The following is a 14,584-nucleotide window of genomic DNA, read 5'->3' as shown; positions in this document are numbered from 1 at the left end:
ATTTTACAGACATAATTAATTAAACCTGACAGTCTCCTTGCGGGATTAAGTACTCTGACGTTTTAAATAGTGACACTCATGCAAACTGGTTATACTACTTTCTCAAGTCAGTGGAAAGACCAAGACTAGAATTTAAAACTTCCTGCTATCTTGCCATAATTTAAGAGATGAGACTATCCATCTTTTTCTTATTTCATTCTGATATCCCTGTGTGTGATGCCTGAGTTATTTGGTGTGGTTCTGTGACCTATAATATGCAGTGTGGCAGACTAGACTATTTTCTGCTTAAAATCTCTTACTCGATTTAATGTGGAACACCATTTTTTCAATATGTCTGTCTGAAACTGCCAGATATGTAACCATCAAAATGCTGATATTCATTCATTCATTCATTCATTCATCCATCCTTATTGCTTTCTGCAGTATATCCCATTTAAAGTAGCAGTGCTTTGCAGTGCTTAGTAATGGTCTGTCAAGACCAAGATCACATTATGCAAGGCTCTGTACTGAGAGAGGTGTAAGGTACAGATTGGCCCTTGGCTTCTAATGTGCACACGCAACATGCCTGTGAGAGTGAAGAACACTGAAAGAGTTGTTCACAAGATAACCAGATTAGCAAAGGACAAGTCAAAAGTTGCTATGATAAGAATTAAATATTTCTCATTTCTAAAAATATTCCTAGACACAGGTGGGAGAAAGGATGAAAGATATCAAAAATAAAAGAGATGTGTGTTCCTTTTAGAATATTCAAGTGTGCAAAGATAGTAAAAAAGGTAAACTTCAACCACAGAAGTTACTGCAAGAATTTTGAAATCATCTTTTAATAGTAGCTTTTCCCTCAGCTAGACAGTTGGTCACGTACTATCATATAGGTGGAGACTGGCTCATTTGGATGTATATTCTGTTGCATTCTAGTAGTATCTTAAAGTGGAAGTTACAGACAGTTTATTTGCAAGACTTAAATGTGTTGCATGCTTTTATATTTTTTTGCAGGGAGAATCAAGACAGGATGAACAGAAACCTTTATGTGCATCTTCTTAGGACAATAATTAAGATAGTATATGGCATAAGGGAACAATTTTTCTTCAAGTACTGTGACATCATACTGTTTTACAAAAATTTAATTAACTGTAATGAATCTAAGTTGATATTTGCAAGTGCAGCTTCCTGCCAAATGTCAATAGTCATCTTTTTCAGTTTCTGTGTCATCAGCACAATGGGTAAAGATGGAGTGTTAAGGGACCTGGTTTGGCTTGGGACCAAGGGGAGGAGAAATACGTTATTTATATTAGAATCACGAGGTTGGAAAGGACCCACTGGATCATCGAGTCCAACCATTCCTAACACTCCCTTAAACCATGTCCCTAAGCACTTCATCAACCCGTTCCTTAAACACCTCCAGGGAAAGTGACTCAACCACCTCCCTGGGCAGCCTGCTCCAGTGCCCAATGACCCTTTCTGTGAAAATTTTTTTTCTGATATCCAGCCTGAACCTCCCCTGGTGGAGCTTCAGGCCATTCCCTCTTGTCCCTGTCCCCTGTCACTTGGAAGAAGAGCCCAGCTCCCTCCTCTCCACAACCTCCTTTCAGGTAGTTGTAGAGAGCAATAAGGTCTCCCCTCAGCCTCTTCTTCTCCAAGCTAAACAACTCCAGTTCCCTCAGCCGCTCCTCATAAGACTTGTTCTCCGGCCCCCTCACGAGCTTCGTTGCTCTTCTCTGGACACGCTCCAGAGCCTCAACATCCTTCTTGTGGTGAGGGGTCCAGAACTGAACACAGTATTCGAGGTGCGGTCTCACCAGTGCCGAGTACAGAGGGAGAATAACCTCCCTGGACCTGCTGGTGACCCCATTTCTGATACAAGCCAAGATGCCGTTGGCCTTCTTGGCCACCTGGGCACACTGCTGGCTCATGTTCAGTCGGCTGTCAACCAGCACCCCCAGGTCCTTCTCTTTCGTGCAGCTCTCCAGCCACTCTTCCCCCAGTCTGTAGCACTGCATAGGGTTGTTGTGCCCCAGGTGCAGGACCCGGCATTTGGCCTTGTTAAACCTCATGCCACTGGCCTTGGCCCAGCAATCCAGCCTGTTAAGATCCCTTTACAGAGCCTCCCTACACTCCATCAGATCCATGCTTCCACCCAGCTTAGTGTCATCCGCAAACTTGCTGAGGGTGCGCTCAATGCCCTCATCCAGGTCATTGATAAAGACATTGAACAGAGCTGGACCCAGTACCGAGCCTTGGGGACCCCCACTTGTAACTGGCCTCCAGCTGGAGTTACCTGCATTTACCACCACTCTCTGGGCCCGGCCATCCAACCAGTTTTCAACCCAGGAGAGTGTGCGCCTGTCCAGTCCATAGGCAGACAGTTTCTGAAGCAGAATGCTGTGAGAAACTGTGTCAAAGGCTTTACTGAAGTCCAAGAAGACTACATCCACAGCCTTTCCCTCATCCAGTAGTCGAGTCACTTGGTATATTACTCCTGTATTAATACAGTAGCTACTGTTAAATATACTTATTGTCTCACAGTGAATGCCTGGATATCAATCTAACAAGTCTGTGGTGAATAACTGTATTTTATTCTTCCTATAGTCTTCAGCTGGTAATAACGCAAATACCTAGACATAATCAAGATTTTAAAATAGCTGTAAAACTGGTTTTGCCTTCATATTAGTCCCTTTGTTGTGCTTAATATCTTTGTCTCCATCCTATGCAAGGATGTTTGAACAGTGAGTCCTTCTAGGGAAGGAACACAAACTGCTCTGCACATATATATGTAATGAACCTGAGCAACTAAGGTCCCTTTTTGTTTGACCATAAGTATCATCAGAACAGTTGGCTTTGTTAGTGTTGTTAGTAATAATTCTACATTTGGCAGCTGTACTTTGAAACGAATTAGCTAATTAGACATCCAAGTAATATTGTAGAAGTTAATACTTCAGATTCTATGATTTCCCTTACCTTGTTTTTCTTCTGATTTGCTAGCTGTAAAGCTTAGATTTGGGTTGTTCTGATTAATTTTATCTGAATACAGCTGGACAGCAGTGAATGCGTTAGTTGTAGTATACAGTTTACTTTATGGGAAAACAATACCAAAAATAGGTCCCTGCCTCTTTACTTTTGCTCTCCCTGTAATGAAACTAACTGCTTTTAATTACACTTCGCAGAGACGCTGTGCTGCATTACTTAATGTGTGTGTAAGTTCTGGATTCTGGTTTCTTAATTGGCATTTGAATGTTTGTCAACTTGGCAAAAATACAAAGCTCAGAGTAAACATACGATATAAGATGTGTATCATATATGTGATAGGTCTCTATTATCTGTCAGACCCCTATGCCTTAAAGATTTTAAGAAATGGGAGAGAGGGAACGTTGCATGGCCTTGCAATTTGAACTTTTCAGCTAATTGTGACACTAATTGAAATAATTTTAAGCTTCTAGACCAAAGTTATACTCTTCTTCTATACTCTTTCATATTCCTGAGGATATCAGGTATCCTCATTGTTTTTCAACTCATATGAAAGTAGGTTTGGAAATGTTCCTTGCTAAAACCAAAGTTGCGTTTCCAGTAATTGGGAGGAGCTCCCAAATTACATTACCCCACCCACATCTGCTTGCTTTCAATTTACCTGGGGAGATTGTACAAGGAAACTAAGGGAGAAAAGGAAGAAAGCAACAAAAGGGAAAGCACACAGGAAATATCAAAAAAGAAAGAGAATTAAAGCAGAGTGCCTCAAGCAGGTAAACCCTCATTTTTAATTACGGTCAGCAGAGATAGTGCATGGTTGCACTGGCCTTGGAATGTTGTGGGTATTCATAAATCATCTTTAAAGCAGATCGTGTCACTGATTTGTTTGTCCCTTGATAAAATGTAATGAGTGAGATCCTCAACGAGTGTAAGTTTTCAAAACTCCATTGGCTTGAGGGAGAAATGTCTTAAGCACCTAATCTGTTGTGTAGAGAGGCCTCATTCTTTGAGTGTTGAGTTTGATGTGGCTTCCTTTTGATGGGATCTTTCTAAGCCTTACTTTCATTTAGACAACATTCTTATAATTTGTAATATTTATCTGCTTGTGTTGAGAATGTTCTGCTGGCTGAAAGGGGACCTACATATAAATAAAAATGGATGCAGGGTTTTATTTGTTTCTCTTTAAAAGAAAACATGCAAGTAATTTTTAGGGGAAGTGGTTGCATTTCTTTTGTTTTATACACTGTGCTCAAGTTGGAGAACATTGATTTGATAACATTGCAGACTTGTGTAGCTGCTTGTTGGCTCAATGGTGGAACAGTTTGCCATTTTGTTTATACAACATCTTTTCACACCCATGCAATTGAAATTAAATTGTTAGTATAGCATTTAAGGAATATCACTGGTATATTTTGTACTCCCCTCCAGTGTTTCTTCTAATCTATTCTAAGATAGAGGTAATTATGTGTAATCTACAAGGAATTCATAATAGAGTGTACTATGCCCCATGAGGACCTTTCTTGAGTCATATGTATGTGTGGCCTGGAAAAAATCATGTCCTCACATGGTTATTTTTTAATATTAGCTACATGACAATGATACAGCTGTGCATTTGTTCATTCGTATTCTTGTCCGACTTGGTCTCTGGCCTGGAAGTGATGTCTGTGTCAGAATATGTCAGAGTGCTTCTTTCTCAGAGCAGGGCTGTGAAGAAGACTTGCTAGTGTGTGAAAGTCACGGTTGGAAAATCTTGCTGATGATATTTGGATTTTTTTCTCTCTGCTATTCTGTTGTAGCAGGAAGTTACAGGAACAGTTTGCCAGGAGAAGCCTCCGTGACACTCGGACCACGTCTCACATCTGCAGAACTGGGCATGGCACTGAAGTGTTTCCACTGTATGGTTTGTTTGGGTTGCAAAGGGTCTACAAGTGATCTTGTGATTCTCACTGTCGAGAATCTTATGTATTGCAGATGTGGCTTGACTAACCTTCCTGGCCCTCTGAGCCTCATACCAAAATTTAGGACTGCCAGACAACCAGCTTGTTCACCAGTGAACCAAGGGAGAGGGTCGCTGTGTGCTTTTTGCAGGTGGGAAGTGACAGTGGCTCCTAGGAATGCTAGCTGTCTGTTGTGGGTCAGGGCTAGGCTGGAGGGCGTAACTTCAGTATGTAATGAAGTGTGTAATGTCAAATTCAGTAGCATCTGATAATTTGCTCTCTCTCATGGTGGGGATTTATCCTACATAAGTACAGCCCCTCCATCCACTGGATGTTGTACAAAGTGCCAGCACTGAAACTGTGCTTGAAAACATTGTAGCCCAGGGGAAAGAAGGTAGCAGCCTTTCCTGTGATTCTTTATTGCTGGGATTTCAAGTGGTGCTGGTTTTCTGCCTTGAGATCTGCACTCTGCAGTCCACGTTAAACCAAATTGGTGTTCTCCGCTTCTAGTTGCTTAGATTGTGGCTTGTATTTTAACATCATTTGTACACTTTAAGTAGTAGTGCCAGGACTCAGCATGCAAAAATTGTAGTGCGTCCCCACAGAACTTAAAATTTGCCAGAATCATGCAATTTTAGCACATGCTAAATTGGTGCACTCTCATTTACCTTCTGCTGCTTGGTTACTTGTTTTGATGGGGTTTAAGCTGTTAGAGGGGATCAAACTTGTCTCTGCAAGCACAACTGCCTGACACTTTCTTTAGAATTTGAAACCAAAGATGATATTTTGATGTTAGCACCTGTTTGCAGGGATTTGGGGCTTTTACTAAAACTCCCCAAACTCACTGTAAAACTTGAGAGGAAGTTTGGTCAGCAATTAAAATGTACAAGTTGTATATGAGGAACTGTTGCTGCCTGACAAATTCTTCTCATACACCAGGGATCTCTGGACTCCTTTAAAACAGCTGGGTCCTGTGGAAGTGGCTCTGCAGTGCTCACAAAGAGAACGAGGCTTGGCAGGCACCGTTTGATCAGAGGGAACTACTTATTGCCACATTGGTCCTTCACGCCCTTGCTTCCAGCACTCTTCTCTATCACAAGAGATGTGTGGTCAGAGCATATTTGGGAGCCAGAAACTTCTAATTCTGGCTCTAGCACTGTCTTCTTTGTGATGTGAAAGCAGGTATGTGGGCATTTTTTAATGATTTTTTTAAAAATAGGCCCTAATCGGACTGCTCACATCTGGATGTGTAGTCAAAGGCATAAGAGGCCTGGTTTTTGGAAGTGGTTACTATCTGTGAATCCTTTTATTCTCAGCTGGGATTGTAGATACTCAACAATGAGTAGTCAGGGATAATTAGTTATTCTTTAGAAGGCTTGAATGTGAATTGTGCTTCATAATTTTTTAAGTATTAGGAAACTAATGAGCAGCACTAATATTAAGCACTGTTCTTAATTGCAACTACAGTTTCCACACCAAGAAATGAATTTGAGGAGAGAAGGAGGAGAAATGAAGAAAAAATTTCTGAAACTGTTGTACGCTAAAGTATAGCCTACAGAGTATGTGACTTACAAAGAAAGTTGGGAAAATATGAAGCTTTCATTTCTTTAAAAAAAAAATCAGAACTCTGTACTCTTGTAAGACTGAAAATAACTTAATGTTCTTTGCTGTCACTTTAAAATACACTCTCTGCCACTCCATCTTCTGTTTCCTTTTTCTGCTGTCTCTCAGGAGACTGGTTTTGCGGAAAGTGGGTTTTGAGATTTGGGAGTACTTGCTAAGAAAGATGGAATATGGCAGAACGCTTCAACTGTGATAGGGTCAGACCTCAGAATATTTTCATTTCTGAGACTCTCCATCGGCTGACTTTCATGAATGAGGCTTGTGAACTATCAATGGTTTTTCAGGACAACCTTTATCTTGTGTTTGTACAAGGAAGAAACAGATCTACTGCGAAAGTAACTGGTCTACAGAATATTGTTCCAAACAAATAGTGATATTTGGCATCATACATGATATTTTGGTCAGCTGTTTGCTGTTGGAGCCCAGGCATTGTGGTTTATGCTGTTTACGTTGTACTAAAGTATGGCTGAATTTCACTCTGACTGCTTTCCCCGGGGCTCTCATGAAGAGGAGATTTGTATCTCATGAGACTACCCAACTGAGCAAAGAAATGAAATAAATAATATCACTTTAATTCTGTCAAGTATAATAGCTCATAGAGCCTTTCAAGGCAGTGTCAGCATGGGCTAGATACTGCGTCAATGCATAAAAAAAGTCATCCTTTACAAGAACAGCACTGCAAAATGAAGCCAGTGTGAGCCTAATGGGTGGAGAAAAACAGTGAGCCTTTTTTTCCCCTCTCTCTAATGCAGGCCTGCAGGGGTTTATTTTCCAGTGTGTGTGTCTTGGGGCAAATCAGCTTGCTGAAATTCTACAAGAGGAGCACCGAATAAATCACTGTAGTAGTAGGGATCTTATTTGGGAACCAATTAGAGCTTATGCTGATTGTTTCTCTTTGGCAGTGTTAATGAATCTATCAATGCATAAATACCGGAAATAAAAGATTGTACAGTAGTCTCCATTAGGATGAAGCCCACAGGCTATTCAGTTCCTTCCACAGCACAATATAATGTTTCAGAAAGATGGAAAAGGTTGTTATTGTAATTTAGTCATGTGTGAAGAACCAGGAGAGCTAAAATGTGTGTGATAATTTTATCGTACTGTAACTTTAGGAAGAAATGCTCCCCAGAACAATAGCTCTTCCCTATATGGCAGATAATATTGCAAAAGCTCACTTGAAATGTGTCTGTTGATGCAAACTAGCTCGAGCAGGTATAATAAGTTTTAAAATGTTGTATTATATTACAGAGCATAAACTCCCTTTTCTTTTTACTTGTCCACTGGTCCTTTCACCCAATGCCATAGACGTATTCTTATAATTAAATGTCACAGAATATCTCTGAAACAATTATGACAGCTGATCATCTTTTGTCTAAAAATCACAGATACTGCTTGTAGTATCACATAATTTCTAGTCTTTGGCAAGGCTGTACAATAACCTCACAATTATCTGTTGTACCCTATTCCCTATGTGATGCTATGACTCAGTTTCTGTTTCAGTTAACCCTTTAGTGCACTCCAAACTGATAGGATGTACTTAAGAAAAATAACATAATGCTGTCCTGAGAAACAGAAGAAGAAAAGGCCTAAGCTTATAGAAGTCAAAAAGAAGCTGAAGTGCTCTTTGCAGGAGAAGTCCGTGACTGTGTAAACATGTAGTGCTAGTTTTATTGTTATTGTCCTTTATCACCCCATACATCAAAACAACCGAAAACATAATTATCCAATATTAAGCACATGAGAATATAGAATGAAAACATAGTATAAAGTAGAGCATGGCTGTTTAAAAAGCTACCTGTGTTTCTGTCTAGGATTTTTATAGTGGCAGTGTAATAGGAACACTACTTTTCTTGGTATAATTGTTCAGGTCCTGTTTCAACCCTAAGAAAACAAACTGTTGTACATAAGCCCTTCAAAGCTGATAAGAAAAAGTAGAGACAATAGTTGCAGCTACAATGCACTTTACATACCTGGACTGTTCTTAGTGAGGCTTCAAGCAACTAAAGATATTTTTAACTTCCAGTCTTTGAAAGACAATGGACTTCATCTTTTTTTCTTTTTTTTTTTCAATAAAAAGGATATTAAAATATGAAGCATACTTAAAAGGCTACTATAAATAAACAAATAAGCAAACAAGACAGGAATAAGAGTGGAGCTTTGGGATGTTGTGAATAGAGTGCTCTTAGACGTTTTTTGTTTAAGTACTCTTTCCACTGGAAGAAGCTCACTAGACCATGCATGGAAAAGTAAGAATTAGCACTATTTTATGCAATGTTATTTACTCTTTCATGTTCTGTAGGACCTCATTAGAAGGATGAGAGATGAGTTCCAGCCATGCATGTATGTTAATAATAGGCAGTACAAATGAGATTATAATAAGAGAATCCTGGATGAGTAGGGAATTAGAGCCAGGAGTCCATATACAAAAGCAGGCACAGACTCAGGGAAACCAGGCGCTTGGTAAGTCTTTGCAGGAGAGGAACCGCTGAAGTAGAGGCTGAGTTAAATTCATCAAACCTGCTTAAAATCAGTGGGAATCCAAAAAGAGAAGAAAAATCTAGGAGGTCTGAATCTTATTCTTTAAGCTACTGTAGGTTTATTTTCATGCTCTCAGGACTTTATCCTTGAAATTCCTTTCAGGAGAAACTTTTCATTGAAACAGTATAAGTTTTATTTTAAATTAAAAGTTCAGAGAAAACAAAACAAAACAATTTACTGCTCTTGGGTTATGAGATGTTAGAAAAATGCAGTTTGTCTCCAAAATAGATTGTTCTGACTCCCCTGCACATATGTGATGCTCGAAGTGTGAAAAGAAGTGCCTGTGACAGGACTAATAATTTTGCGTTTTAAAGTAGTTGTCTCTCTTAAGCTTTCCTATAGAACTCAGGAATTCCTTTTTTTTTTCTTATGTGGCACGTGCTCTTTCTTTATTATTTAAGCAGGGGGACTTTTCTCAGGAATAGGTCTTCAGGGAGTACTTTAGCACATCTGTAAATTTAAGTGTGTATCTTCCATTGAAGTCAATGAAGCTTGTGTAGATGCTTAAAAGTAAACTATCTTTAAGAGTTTTTTTTTAAAATAACAGGCTTATAATGTCTAATACATGTGAGGCTTTTTAGAGAACAGCAAAAGGAAAAACATGATGAAAAGACACAGTAAAAATAGATGATAGGGAGGAAAAAGCTGTGTCTACTATGATTACACAACTTCTTATCCATATTTCCAGTAGGTGCCAATCTCTAAAGATAAGTGTACTATACAGCTGCCAGTTTTGGCTGGTGTATTTTTGTCTTATATTTTGACTGAGACTATAAATAATACAAATTCATGCACTGTGTAATAAGCAATCCAGCATATCAAAGAATTATGCATTACAATGGCTGCTATTGCAGTACTATAATTTCTATGGTATACGAATTTATGACATAGAAAACTTCAGAACAAATAATAAAAGAAAATTGTTTACACAGAGACAAAATTATTATAAATAATTTTGAGGTTTTAAATGACTTGCACTTTCTAAGTGCCAATGATTCCTACCCTTATTAACATCCTAGTAAAAACCCTGGAAAACATTTATTTCAACCTTTTGTGTAAATGGTTACCTAGGAATACATGTAGATCCTCACCAAAATGTACCATTAATACAAAGTTAGGGTTACGAATGCTTTCATTCTGCTGAAATACATCTTAAGAGGAAGATAGTTTCAAAGCTTGCTAGTATTTTGTACTTATATTTTACTTTAATTTCCAGGAGAAGTTGTAACTGTATAGCAGGTAAAAACCAAAACTGCCTGAGCAAATACTTTGAATTAAGGACTGTGAATAAGGAATATGAAATCATAAAATGGCCAGCAGGGTGGGAACCGAAGCAAGAATTTGGACTGAGGATGCAGAAGATGAGGCAGATGGAGGTTCGATGTGTGAGAGAAGAGAAGTGAAGGAGAGCAAGAGGGGAAAATTTGACCCAGGAGGAGAACTGTGGAAGTAGGAGTCAGGTGATTTCAGATAGATAAACTAGTCTTTTATACTCCTTCCCTCACTGAAATGTCTGAGTGGCTTTTTGCATAAAATTAATAACAATCTCAACTTCCTCTGGGTAATAGGAGGAGACCTTTCTCTATTTTTTCTGTTGGAAATAGACCGAGTCATTTGGATTTTCAGTTCGTGGTCTTGGGGGAGGATAGGAAAGAAAGGTTTCCTCTGTGATCAGGGACAGTTTAGTGATAAAACAAACTATGAATGTCTCTTACAGTGGAAAATCTTTTCCAGATGTTTCTGGAAGACACCTGCAATGTTGCTTAAAAACAATCATACTCCAGACTCAACCTATTCTCCTTTGCCCACATAACCTCATTAAAAAGGCACACTGCATGTGCTCTGCTGCATTTTGGTCTGGGGTTGTAATCTGTGCTGCTGCAAAGTGAAGCATCTGCTGCAGTTGTTTGTAGATCTTCATGTAATGTGATGTCACAGGGGGTTGATCTGTTAGTTAGTGCCTTACTCCCCCATTCGAAACTGACCAGGAGCTATTTGAAGGGCACAGCTGGATTTTTTTGGTAACAATTTTGAAATGGTACTTTCAACTTGATACAGTGAGTTACAACTAATCCAGCCTGTGGTGAGAAAGCCTGCCTTCTGCCCAGAATCTCCTGGGCAAGATGAGACAGAGTTTCCCAGTGAGACAAGAGTGAGAATATTTTGGAAAATGCGTGCTACTTGGACAGACCAAAATGAATATGGGCTGTGAAATTCTGCCTCTTTTTGCAGGATGAGGCCTGTGCATGTCCTGAGAAAGGTGCTAAAACCATGCTGGACAGCTTCTGATTTGAATGTTCTTCTTTACTGTCTGGTATCACTTGAATCTTCTTTGGCTCTGATCCGGACCAGCTGTTTTCCATCCTGATCTTCTTTCTCATAGCAATCTGAACATGTTTGCAGTGGTGGTAGTCACTCTTGGTGAGGATGAAGTGCTGCAGTTGTCCTTGGCATGTTATTGTCAGTTAAACCGGTGGAATCTCATTAGATTAGATTTCTTCATGTCTGCTTACAGACGCTGAAGGGTGGCAGATCCATGTGGTTTGCAGAGATAAAGGCCTTTGGAAAGGAGGAGCAAATGCTTCTCAGCCTGCCAGTGAAAGAAGAACATTTTGAGTCCTTGTAGTGCCGGGCTAGCTCATTCTGCAGTGTCCTATTGGCAAACAGGTAGCATTTGTGGTAAGGCTTAGAGGGCTGCTTCAGGGTCATACCTGTTCTCATGCCCTGGGAAAGCAGGTTTCTAATGGAGTTAATAAGAAAGGATGAAACCAGGGTGCAAAAAGCTGATAATGTTGGAATATGTTTTTTGATCTGAGCTTAGTGCAGGCAGTTAACACTTCAGTCCTGCTGGCATTGTTTCTTAACAGTCAGTTTGAAAATGAGACAGCTGGCTGAACATGAGGCAACAGTGGCCCAGGTGGGCAAGAAGGCCAGTGGCATCCTGGCCTGCATCAGAAACAGCGTGGCCAGCAGGACCAGGAGAGCGATTGTGCCCCTGTACCCAGCACTGGTGAGGCTGCACCTCGAATCCTGTGTTGAGTTCTGGGCCCACTACAAGAAGGGCTGGAGCCTGTCCAGAGAAGAGAAACAAAGCTGGTGAAGGGGCTGGGGCACAAGCCTAACGAGGAGCAGCTGAGGAAGCTGGGGCTGTTTAGCCTGGATAAGAGCAGGTTGAGGGGAGAGCTTATCACTGTCTGCAACTGACTGGAAGGAGGGTGTAGAGAGGTGGGTGTCGGTCTCTTCTCTCAAGTCACAGTCGGCAATGGGAGGGAATGGCCTTAAGCTGTGCCAGGGCAGGTTCGGATTGGACATTAGGAAAAATTTCTTCACCAGAAGGGCTCTCGGGCACTGGCAGAGGCTGCCCAGGGAGGTGGTTGGGTCCTCATCCCTGGAGGTGTTGAAAAGACGTGTGGGTGAGGTGCTCAGGGATGGTTTAGTGATGACAGGTACCTCTGGGCTGGATGACCTCAGAGGTCTTTTCCAACCCAGCGATCCCGTGATGCAGCGTTTCCCGTCAGCCGTTGGCTCGGCGGGAGGAGCAAGGCGGACCCGGGAGGGCTCGGCGGCACCGCCCCCGTGCGTCATGGGATTCCAGGGCGCCCCGGCCAATGGCGGCGCCGCGCCGGGCAGCCGCGCGCCGGCCGCGTGCGCGGTGGGGTGCTCCCGCTCCTCGTGAGGGGGGAGCGCGGCGGCCTCGGCGCGTGCGGGGCTAAAAGCAGCAGCGGGCTCCGTGTGGATCATTAACCTCCGAGCTTAGGAACCAATGCTGCCGGCTTCTGACTCCCCAGTGGCTCGTTGCGGGGTGCGTGTGCGGCGCTGGGAGCTGATGCCAATTGCAGTGTCGGCTGATGGACTTGATGGAGCCTTTGCCAGCGCTCCGCGGTGTGATACTGCACAGCCACGAGTTCTCGTCCTGGCCGTCTACTGCCGTGCTGTCATCTCGTAAAGTGCTATCAATAGATAATTTACTCCACAAATTCTTCTGTAAGCATAACTAAAGTCCTCTGTGGTTTCTTTTTCCTGGCAGCCACCTCCCACAAACTCGCCGTGGGCTCAGAGGAACACGTCTGTCGTGCCCACCCTGGTCTGTGTGCTGTGCCCCATCGTGTTTGTGGACCAAAGCAGCTGCATCTATTTTAACAAGGTATTCTGCCCACAAACAGAATCTCTTCCTCCGGGTTTGATTGGCCCCAAGCAACTTGCTCTGCCCACATGGCTGAACTACTTTTGCTGCTGGAGGGACCTGGGGTGTCTTCTGCACAGGACTGCATTGCATCATTATCCACAATAAAGGTTTTGCAAACCAAATACAGCTCTTTCTTGTACCTAAATGACACACAAGATGGTTGCACCCTTTTGCGCGAGTGTAGAATTTACTCTAGTGAAAACGTAGTTAAGGAAATTGCAAGTGACTGCTCAGTCGTACTAAAGGAGAGGTTACTTTCCCATAGGTTACTTTCCTCTATCCATCATCTTCCAGCGGTCCTGGCTGACTGGGGAAGTTCCACTAGACTGGAGGCTGGCTAATGTTGTGACCATCTACAAGAAGGGTTGCAGAGAGGATCCAGGGAACTACAGGCCTGTCAGTCTCACCTCAGTGCTGGGGAAAGTCATGGATCGGGTAATTTTGAGTGCTATCATGAAGCACATGCAAGAGAACCGGGTGATCAGGCCCAGTCAACATGGGTTTACAAAAGCAGATCTTGCCAAACTAACCTGATCACCTTCTATGACAAAATCACTCGACTACTGGATGGGGGAAAGGCTGTGGCTGTATGTCGCTGTTGAGACACGGCACGGTGATGTGGATGCAAGTTTCTTTATTGAAGTTACAGGGGTGACCGGCCGGTGCTTGATCTTACGCGCGCCTCTTATACCCTTGATTAACACACGCGTCTCCGCATGATTGGATTAGCTTATCTGTGAATGGATAGTGCTACTTTCATGCATGGTCCTATATTGTCTGCCCACTTCCCGTCCCATGATCTCCTTCCGGGTGCATTAATCAGGGGTCCTCAGCCCGCTGTGGACCCCACAGCTGTAGTCTTCTTGGACTTCAGTAAAGCCTTTGACACAGTTTCTCACAGCATTCTGCTTCAGAAACTGTCAGCCTCTGGCCTGGACAGGCGCACACTCTCCTGGGTTGAAAACTGGTTGGATGGCCGGGCCCAGAGAGTGGTGGTCAATGGAGTTAACTCCAGCTGGAGGCCAGTTACAATGGAGTTCCTCAGGGCTCAGTACTGGGTCCAGCCCTGTTCAATGTCTTTATCAATGACCTGGATGAAGGCATTGAGTGCACCCTCAGCAAGTTTGCAGATGACACTAAGCTGGGAGGAAGTGTGGATCTGCTGGAGGGTAGGGAGGCTCTGCAAAGGGATCTGAACAGGCTGGACCGCTGGGCTGAGACCAATGGCATGAGGTTTAACAAGACCAAATGCTGGGTCCTGCACTTGGGGCACAACAACCCTATGCAGTGCTACAGACTGGGGGAAGAGTGGCTGGAGAGCTGCATGGAAGAGAAGGAC

This window comes from Cuculus canorus, chromosome 3 (assembly GCF_017976375.1).
Source record: "Cuculus canorus isolate bCucCan1 chromosome 3, bCucCan1.pri, whole genome shotgun sequence".
Classification (NCBI taxonomy): Eukaryota; Metazoa; Chordata; class Aves; order Cuculiformes; family Cuculidae; genus Cuculus; species Cuculus canorus.
Note: the sequence above shows the minus strand (reverse complement) of the source record.